The 13,689-nt window shown below is 33.9% G+C and overlaps 2 long non-coding RNA genes and 1 pseudogene across 2 annotated transcripts; 2 read left to right on the forward strand and 1 right to left on the reverse strand.

Annotated features, from left to right (window-relative positions):
• The first annotated feature begins 2,692 nt into the window (after positions 1 to 2,692).
• On the forward strand, positions 2,693 to 3,716 carry LOC120218159. The gene is made up of 3 exons (XR_005525215.1): positions 2,693 to 2,796; positions 2,885 to 2,928; positions 3,298 to 3,716. It is a non-coding gene; the product is annotated as an uncharacterized LOC120218159 (long non-coding RNA).
• A 2,127-nt stretch (positions 3,717 to 5,843) lies between these two features.
• On the forward strand, positions 5,844 to 6,536 carry LOC120218154. Its single transcript, XR_005525214.1, has 2 exons — positions 5,844 to 5,957; positions 6,319 to 6,536. It is a non-coding gene; the product is annotated as an uncharacterized LOC120218154 (long non-coding RNA).
• A 2,656-nt stretch (positions 6,537 to 9,192) lies between these two features.
• Positions 9,193 to 12,272, reverse strand: LOC120218134 (annotated as a pseudogene).
• Between the last annotated feature and the right edge of the window lie 1,417 nt (positions 12,273 to 13,689).

Below are 13,689 nucleotides of genomic sequence, written 5' to 3' on the forward strand. Positions count from 1 at the left end.
AATTAACGCACCAATGACTTGAAATAGTTTTCCCTTTATTTTTAATATTCCACGTATGCTTTCATTATCCACATCATCATTATATGTGGAAATGTGGAATATTAGTGGACTTATCTAAGAGAGTAAAACCCTAAAATCAAAATGGGTTTTTTTCTTCTTCTACATATATAATTATATGTTAGGTATAATTTAAAAAAATAAAATTTAAGTACTAAAACGGAATAAAAGTGATAGTTTAGATACTAAATATATCATTTACCAAATTATTATTAGGACTAATTAAAAAAATAAATGTTAAAACTATATATTTTAAGTGTTTAAATTTTTTTAATCGAGTGTTTAATCTATAACTATTTTAAGTATCTTATTTGTCATTAAAGAAAAGGGTTAACTACATGAATTATCATTTATATTTGTGTGTTGTCCACTTTTGGTCATTGATTTCAAAATACATAAGATATGATCACCTTCTTTCTTATTTAATTATGATGTAGTCACCCGAGTTAACTACCGTTAAATATTTTAGTATAATCACACATTTGGTCTCTGCTATTACATATTCTCTCAATTTAGTCATACTTTTAATAAATTAAAATATATTTAATCCGTCAATCGAATGATGCCACATGTCATTGTTATCACTCGTTGTGTCATGTGTCGCTAATAAGTTGGAAGACTAATTTTATTTTAATTTAACAAAACAAAGCAAATTGGTGGAAAATAAATATATTAAATTAAAATAAAGTCAGTCCTCCAACCGAATGGTGACACGAAGCACGACACATGACACCAGTGATATGTGACATCATTCAATTGGATGATTAAATTTATTTTAATTTATTAAAAGTATGACTAAATTGAGAGAATATGTAAATAATAAGGATCAAATATATGATTATATCAAATATCACACCACTTAATCTGTTAACCGTTAACGACAATTAACCTGTGGTTAAGGTTCATCTTCCTAGTTAGTTCGAACAAGTAGGAAATGAAGATGTGTGTTTTCAAAAATATTTAATTTCACTAATCTTGGCATTTCGTCGAGCAGTTGATTAGCATCACTAAAGCTATAGATTTGAATCGATGATGAAGATGAAAGTATTCAACTACTATTAAACATATATATTAGTTTTGTTAAGATTATAACAAGTTCTTAAGTTAACTTGGTGGTTGGGTGTTTGACATTGCTCATGAAGAGCTTTAGTTCAAATTGTTTGGAATGCAATTTTTCACCAAACGAGTCTAATAAAACGACGTCGTTTTGGTGAGGGGGCAACATCATCACTGTCACGGCGCAGAGTTACCATGTCATCGTTTTGTTAATGGATTAATGGCGGAGTGTCATAATTGTAGCTAAACATAAATGTCAGTGTTAAAATTGACATAATTGAAACGTCGGTGACATAAACGAGCCCAAGTCTAAAGGTCAGTGGTATTTGAAGTAGTTAACCCTTTCTTTTATTATCGTCTATGAGTTTTCGGCCGATTAGAGATTTATGTATTAAAGAAATTAGAGGATTCAAAAGATGATAAGGGTGATAGTTGATTAGTAGATGAAGAACTATAGGTGGGTGGACATTCGACGTTAGCGACAATTAATGATGATCGACAATAATAACAAGAGTTTATGATATTTTTAGATTTTAGTAAAATTTAAATTTATTTTATAAAAAAAATTGAGTTTTTATTTAAAAAAAAAATATAAGTGTGCTATGTGTTACATTTTGAGTGATTGATAGATTTTTTTAATGATTGTGAGAGAGAAGACACTAAGAATGATAACGAAGAAGAGATATAATTTAAACAATTATTTTTTAGGGTAAACTATGATTTAGTATCTAAACTATCAATTTTAATATGTTTTAGTAAACTTTTAATTTTTTCAAAAAACATACTTAATGTTCAATTTTTGTTTCATTTTTAGTACATTTCGTTAAAAATTTAACGTATTTAGTACCTAAACTATCAATTTTGGTATATTTTAGTACCTAAACTTTCAAAAAAAATTCATAACTTAAGGTTAAATTTTGAATTGGATACAAAAATGAAATAAAAACTAAACTTTGGGTATGATTTTGAAAAATTGAAAGTTTATGTATTTAAACTTATCAAAATTGGTAGTTTAGTTACTAAATGCATAATTTATTCTATTTTTTAATTTTATCACTATTATTATTGGGAGATAATTGTACGAGAAGTCCCCAAACTATGACACTCATTTTAAATTAAACCCTAAACTTTAAAATATTTTATATTAATCCTCAAACTATAATTCAAATTTAAATTAATCCTTAAACTTTAAGATAATTTATATTATTCCTTAAACTATCAACATCATTACTTTTTGATACTTCAGTTAACTTATTGTTAACTCACTCCCCAGGTTAAAAAAATAAAATTTATTTTTAAACATCTTGAAAATTGAACTCATGATCTTCTAAAAAGTTCTCAATCCCTTAAAAATAATATTAATTTTTTTATAATGTCAAGAAATTCAATTCTCAATACCTTCAAAACTAGATTGAGAAATGAGATATTGACGTGTCACAAAATTCAAATATTTATTTTAATTAGAAGACAATTTAAATATTTAAAGTAAAAGATTATAATTTAAAATTTTATTTTAATAAAAAATAATGTAAATACTGAATAAATAGGGAGCAAAGTATCTGGAAATTTTTTTGTACGGGTTCATTTGATTTTCTTTTGTGGGGTTTAAAATTGAAACCGTCAAAGATTGAGAAATGATCGCACGAATGCTACGAACTCCAGTTCTCTCTCTCTAAATCTCGGGTACTTTACTCATACATTCCAAGCTCTCTTCCTCTCACTTTCCTTGTAATATATCTGCTTTTACTTTCTTCTCTTTTTTCATTTTGAGCTGCCTTTTTGCTCGCTTCAAATCCTTTCCGGCTCTCATGGACGGTAATTTCCCTGAAAATTTGTCTTTTAGTCAGGTATTGAGATTTATTGCTGCTTCTAAGCTTATACGCTAAATTCGTTTAGGTTTTCCCTTGGTTAGGGTTTATATAAACTTGTTTCTTTTCAATTGTATCTTAATCTAGAGTTTCGGTTACGTGTTATTTTTTTTTAAATCGAGTTATTTTGAGGGTATCTTAATAAATTAATATACTGCTATCGTATAAGTTATTACTAGCTGAACTTGATCTTAGTTTCTTTTGATTTTGTGATATTGGAATACTAGTGAGGGATATAGTAAAGTTGAAATAATTTGTCTTGCTAACTTGTTAGAGAATGTTATTGTATGAAGATATGTTTTCTACTTATATGCAGTTCCGGTACTCAAGTGACTGAGATTTTTCGTGATCGTATAGGAATATCATCAAATACGATCTCTATTTATGAATTTAGAACGTATTGCACTAGCACTGATAGAGGTGCGTTGTAAACAATGACCATAGACCATCATCGTATAATGTTGATAGTATGAAGCAAAACCACATTACTATTGATCTGTTTCTTTCTGAATCTAGACTGTGTTTTTTGTTCGTTATCATGGCAGTTTACCATTTTGGAAAAGATTTAAGACCTTCCCTTTTGAACATTTTTTGCAAGAGGCAAACCAAATGCATTTTTAGTTTATAATATTCTCGAGAATGGATTTTAGCATTTTTTTGTGGAATGGTGATTGAAAAGGTCTTAGAATGGACTGCTTTTTAATCACTCTTACATTGGAAGTTGAGAGAAAATTATGCACTCTTTTTTTTTTATAGAAAATTAGGCCTCATTAAAACCCCCTTCGTACCCTCCATTTTGCAACAGTAACATGAAGGACATAGGAAGGAGGAAAAGAGTGCCTATGAACTTTATTAATCAGAACAATAATACACAGCCAGAACCATAACCTACTAATACAACATAACACTGATACATAAGACTTAAACAAACCCCCTACGGAAACAACATTTCCGTACCCGTTAACATACCAGAGCCATAACCTACTAATCAGCCTATTCCATCTTTACCTAACTTATCTGCTTCCCAATTAGCAGCTCTCAGAACATGCCTTGAAATGATATCTAGTCCTTCCATACGAGTAGCTATATCCTTCACCAAAGTCTGAAACATAGGGATGCATAAGTCCAGATTTTTAATCCACTTCAGTGCTGTACTTGAATCCGATTCTAAAATAACCCTCTGACTTAGGGCAGCTCCTAATTCTTCAATAAGAATCAGTCCTTTCTTAATCGCCAATAATTCTGCCATTATAGGAGGACCTCCCCCAACCCTTTCTGAAAACGATTTTATCAAAATACCTCTGCTATCCCTAATCAGCCCACCTATACCTCCTTTATCCCAGTCCCTCACCATCGCACCATCAACATTAAGTTTAACGAAACCATCAGGAGGATGCATCCACCACGAAGAAGTAGAACAGCCCTCGTTCTGTCTTCCTACTGAATCAGCTAGTTTTAAATCTCCCACTAAGGAATCAAACGGGATATTTACATCCTTGAATCTAGCCCCAAACCATGTAGTAGCTCTAAATCGAACAAGAAAGAAAAGCAATACTGCATCCACTTTCCCTTTTTGAAAAATTACCTCATTCCTGCATTTCCAAACAGTCCACATCACTGCCCTTGGAATGAATTTTCAAATGCTTGATTTCGGTAGTAAATCATCCCATAAAATAATGAAATCGATCATATTCTTAGGAACCACAAAAGAAACATTCCATAAATTGAGAAATCTATACCACAGACCCCATACTATCTCACAATGCAAAAAAAATTGTGAAACCGTTTCTTCATATGTACGACACATCGGACATAGGGGGTCTTCGATCCCAGCCACTCCTCTCTTCAATAATTCCTCCTTAACCGCCACTCTCTGGTGAGCAAGCTGCCATACAAAAAAAAATTATGCACTCTTAGTTCAATGGTTAAATTTATTTCTCATTTTGACTTCTTTTTTTTTTTGATAGAATTCATTTTGACTTCTTTGAAAAATATATTTTCTATTCTTTCATGCTCTTTCTTATTGTAGAAATTAAACTCAATTTCTTTGGCAGCCTAAGACTGTCTTAACTTCTTTCTTTACTTTTCCATGCTGCATTCTTTTTTCGGTGCCAAAAGCATCAATTTCTCTTGCCTTTTCATATGATCTTGCACTTTATTTTGACTATGCAGAGTTTAAAATGTAGGATTGAACTTCATTAGCTGAACTTAGTATGAATAAAGGCTATGAGATGGGATTAAGTTGGTCTATGTCCTTAATAAATGACTTTTTTTGGAACCATCCCTAATTTTTGAGGTGTCATTACTTTTTTAGGGTATTAAACCTATATGATATGCTGTGATGCATAGTTACTCTTTTCCTCGCTTGATGGTCTGTATTTTTTATGTATTACAGTAGTGGCAGTTCTACATATTGGCTCTCATTAGTTTCTGACATTTTTGATGAAATTATATTTGATCATAATGGATGGTTCTTGTTGCCTCATGTGGTTGATTTGCTTTGTTAGATTTGTCGACTAAGAAGTGTGTTCCGTGTAACTCAAAGGATCTACGGTCTATGACAGAAGAAAGTGCAAGAAAATTAATCCCAAAGGTATGTCTTCAAAATATCTATTAATTTTTTTAATTATAAACCGCTACCTTTACTGCCTAAGTTTTGATCAGGTGGATGGTTGGAATTTGTTAATGAAGGGGATACATTGAAGCTAAAAAGGTCTTGGAAAGTAAAGAGTTTCAGCAAAGGACTGGAGATGTTTCAGCTCATATCTGATATTGCTGAAGCTGAAGTACATTGTGTAATAATTTTTACTCGATATAGATCTCTGATGAAGGAAATGAACGTGTAATTGACTTGTTTGGAAATTTTGGTCATTGCATGGATGAGTGAAAGGATTGTTGTTAATGCAGGGCATCATCCAGATCTGCATCTGGTCGGATGGAACAATGTAACAGTTGAAATTTGGACTCATGCTGTCGGTAACTATTATTTAGCCCTTGAAAAGACTCTAAATTTTTGTTCTTCCTTTTGCCTCTTTTATTTCATTCTTTGTTTTTTCCTGTACTTGTGCATTTGGCAAGGATGGTTTGTATTTATTTTTCCTTTGTTCATTCATCACCTGGCTTTTACCTGTTTATGCCAGATGAGAAGCAAAGGTTCTCTGTTTCTTGAATGATTTGCGAGCATGACATTAATCTTGTTTTTTTTTAATTATTTAGTATTTACTGTTAAAACGAGTTGAGAGATGGAGCTGGCAAATTTTATCTAGCTTTGATGGAGCTAAGGCTTTAATTCTCCTCTAACTCGTATTGTTCAAATGTGAATATTCCTTCTGAATAGGTGGACTTACGGAAAACGACTTCATACTTGCTAGCAAGATCAATGCTCTCGACCTGCACCATCTTCTCAGAAAGAAAGTTACCAGTTGATAGGTATCCATGGAATGTTAAACTATACGCTCCTAAAAACATGTTTTTGGTTTGTTGAAACTTACAAGTTGGAAACAACTATGTTTTCCCTCTGCAACATTGCTGGTTAATCCTTTGTTCTATTAAATTCTGTCGAGGATTCGACAAACATGGATAAGTAGATAGATATAGCTAAATGAAGCACATGAAATTTGCCAATGCTAATACCTGCATAGAGTTCATGAGCTTCCAATGGTTTGGTTGGTTTTTCCCTTGCATTGTATCGAACTCCTGTGCATTGCCTCCAAATGAGATCCATATAATACAAGTAGCTAGGAGCGTAAATGAATTGGTTATCACTAAATGTAACACTTAGACTCGTCCTAGATGTTCTGATCGAATCTCGGAGATTACTTATTGATAATTTATAAAACATGTTCATTTTTTATGAAAACATAAATGGTTATCAAAATAGTTTGTAAAATAGATAAACAATTAATAACCTCATAAATAAATAATCATTAAATTTCATAATTATAAGGTAATGCATGCTAAAACAATGAGTACAAAGTACCAAAAGTCTAGATACATAATATTTCAGTCTAACCCTATAAAGATCAAAAGTCTAAATGCATCGTTGAGCCATCTTCCAAGTTCCAGAATAATTCTATCGAACAAATCTGAAAGAATAGAACTAAAGGGTGAGTTATAGAGTGAGTTTTTCTATGTGCGGGTTAAACAACACAAAATACAACACACAGTTAGTTCAGGGTAAACGATACTTTGGAAATGGCATGTTCATACAACATCAAACATGATATGTGTGCATTGTAAATCATCGTCCCATTTACATCGTCGTACAGTTCTCGGTGAATCATCCAATAAGGATGAATTAGCCTGTAACTCGGTGATTGAAATTTACCATCCAATAAGGATGAACCAGCCTGTAACTCGATAATTGGAATTTACCATCCAATAAAGATAAACCAACTTGTAATTCAGTTATTCGGTTACTCTTCCTCTTCACAACCCAACCCAATGCAAGATATACGATAAATGTCAATACAGTAAACATCGGTAAATCTTACGCAATCATATTTACGATATGGCGCACGATAAATACATACATTAGTGAATATAGATCATGATTATACATACAAAACATGGTTACAATCTCACACTCGAATAATCATAGAATAACAATTACCTTAAATAAATCAGTATATCATATAATCAGTCTCAAGCACGCAACATACTCTACCACAAGAAACGATAAACAATTGTAGCACTAGACGAGAAACACACCTTTTGCAAACTATGAACTCAAGCTAAGTTATATGCTTCTCACGAGTGGTAACATTAAGCTGAGACTGTTTCAAGTCCACTAATGATTGCTCGAGCAAAGTCGAGTCACCTTCAAACACAAATAACCGTATATGAGTCACTTTTCAAAAGATAATTATAATAGAAAAGTCTAATTAATTAAAAATAAATAAATAGGGGCTTTCAAGTTAGAATTTGATGAAACATACTAAAAATTAGACTGATAGTAAAAAAAATATTAGGGTAGAGGTCTTTAGAAAAAGTCAACAGGTTAAAGTCAAAGTCAAAGGTTAAAGTTAACTCTCAAAGTTAATAGGTAATGGTTAAAGTCAGAGTTAATGGTTAATGGTCAATAGGTTGGGTCAAAATTGACGCGTTAGGTCGGGTAGAGTCAATGGTCAGGTCGGGTCAATAAGTCGATTTATGTTGGACCGATTCGATTGAATAGAATTGGTCCAATTCAAATCGGTTCAGACCGATTCAAACGATTCTCTCCTGGTTGTTGATAACGCCCACACGTAGGGAGCTGCATGTGGGGTGCATGCGATGGCTACGGTTGTCGGGTTTTCACCTAATTATCCAGAATTGAATTTTAAAGTACAAGAGAAATCTCTTACCGAGGTTGGTTCGCGATGAAGAACGACAGATGTGTGATTTCAACGGCACCTGAAGCTTTCCTCTCATCACTCTCACTAACGACGGTAACAATAGCAAATACGAAGACACTGGTAGAACGAGGACGACAAGACGAATACAACAGTACCAAAATGGAAGAGGGGAAAATGCCAAAATGCTATAATGAGCTTTTTATACTCTAAGTTAGGGTTTTTAAAATTGGTTATTCTCCAAAACAATCCTTGCACTTCTCATAGTTTAAGAAATAGGTCATAAATCATTTGAAAATTAAGTTTTGTAGAAAAAATTTGCAAGAATCAAAATCACCTTAAATCCAGGTTGTGGAAGGCTTAAAGAAATAAAGTTGTGTTGTTTATTTTTGAATGTGTTTGTGTTTGACTCATTTAATGTTGACAAAAACATGTTTGTTAACATGTTTGCTAAAGGAAAATAGTGAAATTATGCCACTAGTGGTGAAATTACACCACTAATCCTTGAGCCTTAAGTTTCATAGTTTGAATTTTAAAATTTATTGTGTTCTATTTAATTTTTACCTCAACCAATATTTAAAATGTAAAAAAAAAGTGAATTGGATAAAAAACTTATAAATGAGTCGAAAAAGAACTTATTAGCGATTTTTAAACGAGTTTGTTTGTAAACATAATCAATTAAACACATCTTTCTTTCTTTCGTTTATTAAATGAATCTAAGAATTTTGTTCATACTCGTTTATTTAACTTAGTAAGCGAACATGAAATGAATCTAAGAATTTTGTTCATGCTCGTTTATTTAACTTAATAAACGAACATAAACATAAACAAACGTTATATGAACAACTTACAAACAATTTATCAAGCACACTATTTGCGTACACTCTTATAAATAGTTTTGTTCATTTACACTCCTATATCCAACAAATTATTCACGCTTAAATGGTCCCGGGGTTCTAAGTGGCTCCTTTACGAGGAACTGGAAAGTTGGAATGTACGCATCACGTCCTGGAGATAACAATGTGTATTAATCTCATGGTGTCTATGAAGGTATTAGATCATAAAATTTAATTCTGGAGATGACATTAATCCTATATTAGATCATAAATTTTAACTTTGGAGATAGAAGTTGATAAATGAAATCGGGCCATCTACTTTGACCACGTCAATATATATATATATATATATAGGACATCTTTTAAACGTGAAGATGCTCCTCAACAAACCTAGTTCACATCAGTAGTAAACAAATACGTCCCTTCTGTCACTTGATCAAAGGCTTTTCTTCCAGCTTTTCTTAGTGCAGGTGTGGCTTGTTTCCTTGCACCCAAGTAAGGGTGGTCCGACATTAATATCTATTAGAAAAGAAAAGAAGAATGTCGGAAATTCACCGGTTACAATAAGTAGTAATCCATTAAAAATGTAAACCACGTACAATTCACCCTCTAATTTACCCGGCTCCCTTTGGAAGACCATTGGAAAGGCTTCCAGTGCATCAAAACCGAGTTTTATGACGGATCTGTTGAAACTCTTAATACCAGGAAGCCTTACTAAGGCTTTTATGGTTCAGAGAACGCGTTGAAAGCTTTATCCAGAGATGTGTACAGATTTTTATCATGATAGTATGAATAACAGGAGTGCAAACTATGGTGAACACTCAACAGGATCAAACTAAAACGTTCCTTAAACAAGACACAGAAACTAAAGCTTCAGACTGTTTGAGAAGTTTTCGGTGAACATGAACCAGCATGAACACCAGGTGTCAAGTGAACCAATCTAATTATTGTACCATCCTCGGAAAGATACAGCTCGAACTCTCAATTATATGTACTTAACCCTGCTAACAAGATCATATCATCATAATCTTACTTGGAATGCAATTATGCTCTTGGTTTTCTATGGTGGCAATATGAACCTATCTAATTTCCCTTAAATACTACTAGATATATATATCAAGCATGAGTATGAGGTAAGATTCTCCAAATATATGGAAAAACTAGGAAAAATTTGAGTATGCTCCTGTCACATACATTCTTGTATCCAACACTTATATCCCAATTCCGAGTACCATACGCAAGAGCAGAACAAAACAATTTTAGATGAGGATCAGAGTCGAGAGACAAAGACAGAGGCTCAACGGTATGGAAATGCCAAGAACCAGTAAGGTTTCACAAATCAACATCAGATAGGATGCAAAGTACAGCATTATGAAAACATAGTGTTGTCTCTTAAGGTGATATAATCAAAGTCCTCCTTCTCACATAGTAGGACCTCAACTCAGATCATTCCAGCAACAAACAGAAAACGAGGGACGGATGAATCAGATAAAAATTTCGAATTCAAACGCAATGACTATGATTGAGATATGAAAGCTTATACCATAAGCTCAAATGCTGGTATAGCAAGATAAGCAACACTTACATTCATTATAACACTGACCTTAAACAACAACAATTCACTTCAAGTCTTGAAAATGCCACTAATCTAATTCAATATGAACATGCCTCATCTTCACCTCATAAAAACAGCAACCTTAACCAAGAATGCAGTAAAATTACCTGAAATTCAAAGAATCCTCAAGCCTTGAACCCCCAATCATCACCTTGAAACAGGCTTCTGCAACACAGCAGTCAAGTAAACTTCCCCATTCTTCAAACCACTTGGATCAGTCTTATTAGCCACTGCCCACTTCACTCTCTTATACCCAAGTCTCCCAATCATCGGCTCATAAACTTTCTCCAAATCCACTGCTTTACTAAAGAACCGATCCACCCACAAATAACCTCCTCCTCTCAACACTCTATCCACATCATACAACATAAATTCCATCACCGGTGAAGGTATCCACCGGTTCACCGCCCTCCCGCACCGGACCAGATCCATCGTCCCGTCGAAAACCGGCAGCCTCTGCTGCAACGGCACGTGTAAAGGCACCAACCCTCTTGCTGCTACGGCTTCATTGTAAGGCGCATTGACGTTCATGGTGGTGGTCAGCATCGTGACATTGTAGAAGATTTTCATCAGAGCGGCGAAGGTCCCGATTCCGCCGCCTATGTCGATGCCGATTCGGATCACTGAGTTGGCCGATTTAGCCAGTTGCATGAAACGGTTAACGGGAAGGTCGAGCTCGGAAGCGTATTTCAGCAGGGAAGAGCGTTGGGTATTGAGATCGAACCCTATGGGGTTGTTTTGTAAAAGACAAGCAAATGATTTACACGAGTATCTGTTCCAGATTACGGAGGAGTCGGGAAGGGCGGTCGGGAAAGGGTTGAGAGGAAGAGAAGAAGTGGGTTTTGATGGGGTCTTCGAGAAGCATCGCCGCCGTGGGAGTGGGTGGCAGCCGTTGAGAATAAGAGTTTCCTGGAGGTCGGGATCAAAAGGGCAGGTCGAGAAAGGAGTATAATTCATGTACCTATGGAGAAGCTCAGGGTGGTGGTGGCAGGAAGAAGCAATGGGACCGATTTGGGAGTGAAGGATTAGATCTTGAGGCACGACGGGCTTGCCGGGGGAGGAAGTGGAGGGAATGTGGCGCGTGAGGTGATTGATGGCGGCGCGTATGAGGTCAAGCTGGCGAACGAGGTGTTCGGGGATAGGAATAGGGACATTCGGATGATGTTTGGGAGATTGAACGGTGGTAGAGAGGTGATAAAGGGAGACTATATTGGTAGCCACATGGCTAAGAGAAGAACGAAGTTTAACCCCATAGTAAACCCATCGATCTGTCTTCTTCCTCCTTGCCACTCCTTCATACAAAGATGCTTGCTTTAATTCCTGGATCTTGGTGCTCGACTTTAAGAGGGTTAGTCTTCTTTGTCACTTCTCAATTTCCAAATAGTTTAAAGCTCATCATCTCTCACATGTCAATTTCCCTTTCGCCTTCTACTTGGAGTACTGAATTATAGAGTAAAGATATTATATTTTGTTTTATACCGTTTGAGATTAGATTATGGGATAATGAATGTGAACCAAGTGAGGTCAGGAGCCTGTTAAGAGAAAGATAAGAGTGTGAGATCAAAAGTGAAAAGAAGTGTAGAAAAATGAGGTATTACTGTTTCTTTGATGAAATTATACAGAATCTGGGGGACGAAAACTGCTTTTGTTGATTTGTTTTTTACCTCTAAAGACAAATAATTAATAGTTTGGGAGCTGTCATGCTCATTCTCTTGCATCATGTGGTAGACTGTTGTCATTTTGGCTTCCCCTAATTGCATCATGGACTCGTACTAACCGGTGGATCTAGAATTTGTTTTAGGGAGGATATAAATAAAGTTATAGTTTATTTACGCTCGAAAGCATTCAGTAATTCTTTTGTTAATGTTCGTTTATATTTATTTATTTATTTATATTTAATTTAATTTTTAAATCCATTTAAAATATTAATACTTAATATAAATTAACCTTAATAGAATTTAAACCCAAATAAAAAAAATACTCAAATCAATTAAAGAAAATATAAACAATAAAATTATTTGGAAAGAAAAAATTCTTTTCAAATATAAACTCAATTAAATTGATGTTCATATGTTTATGTTCGTTTACATTTGTTTAAGCTCGTTTATGTTCGTTACATTTGTTTAAGCTCGTTTATGTTCGTTCGTTTGTATTCGTTTATCATTTTAACGAACATGAATGAACACGAATAGGCTACATTCCTTGATGAACTAAACGAACAATAATTACGTTTGCTTAGTTGTTTGTGCTCGTTAGTTTATTCGGCTAAAGTTAAACGAATGAATATAACGTACTTTCGTTCTTGTTCGTTCGATTTATTTACATGCCTAGCGGAGAGGCATACAATTAGGAATCAACAAGGAAAGATGTTTGGATGCCGGGGAATATCTTGATTTTCTAAATTTCTTGCTTTTGTAAAAACTGAATTCATCTGTTTTCTTTGATGATCAAGGCACACATGAATCAGATTTGAACTATGTAGTGTGATATTTGTGAATGTAAAACTGTGAAATTTTATAACTAAATCCGAATAACATAGGTCAGAGGTGCAGATGAGTAATAGAGTTAAGACGTGGTTACATTTTTGTTGCATGCCTAATATATCAAGGGGTGTAATTGTTCTGCACCACATTTATAGAACTTAAAATTTGTAGGGTTGAATCCATGTGAAGGTTCATGAGGAAAAAGGCCTATATACGCTGCCATTTAACTGACAAAAGCAACCATACATTGTTGAAGCATTTTTACTTTCCCCACAATTTATCTAATTTTAGATATGCAGGCGTAAGTGTAGAGGGGCAAGAAATTTTAAACTGAGCGTTTTTATTTTATAAGATTAATTTAAAAAAATGATAGATTTGAAGGAGTCGAGGTCAAGACACAGTCAAATTTAGGATATACTACACCAACTACCCTATAATTTC

The sequence above is a fragment of the Hibiscus syriacus genome, unplaced genomic scaffold, assembly GCF_006381635.1.
Source record: "Hibiscus syriacus cultivar Baekdansim isolate YM2019G1 unplaced genomic scaffold, ASM638163v2 tig00000773_pilon, whole genome shotgun sequence".
Classification (NCBI taxonomy): domain Eukaryota; kingdom Viridiplantae; phylum Streptophyta; class Magnoliopsida; order Malvales; family Malvaceae; genus Hibiscus; species Hibiscus syriacus.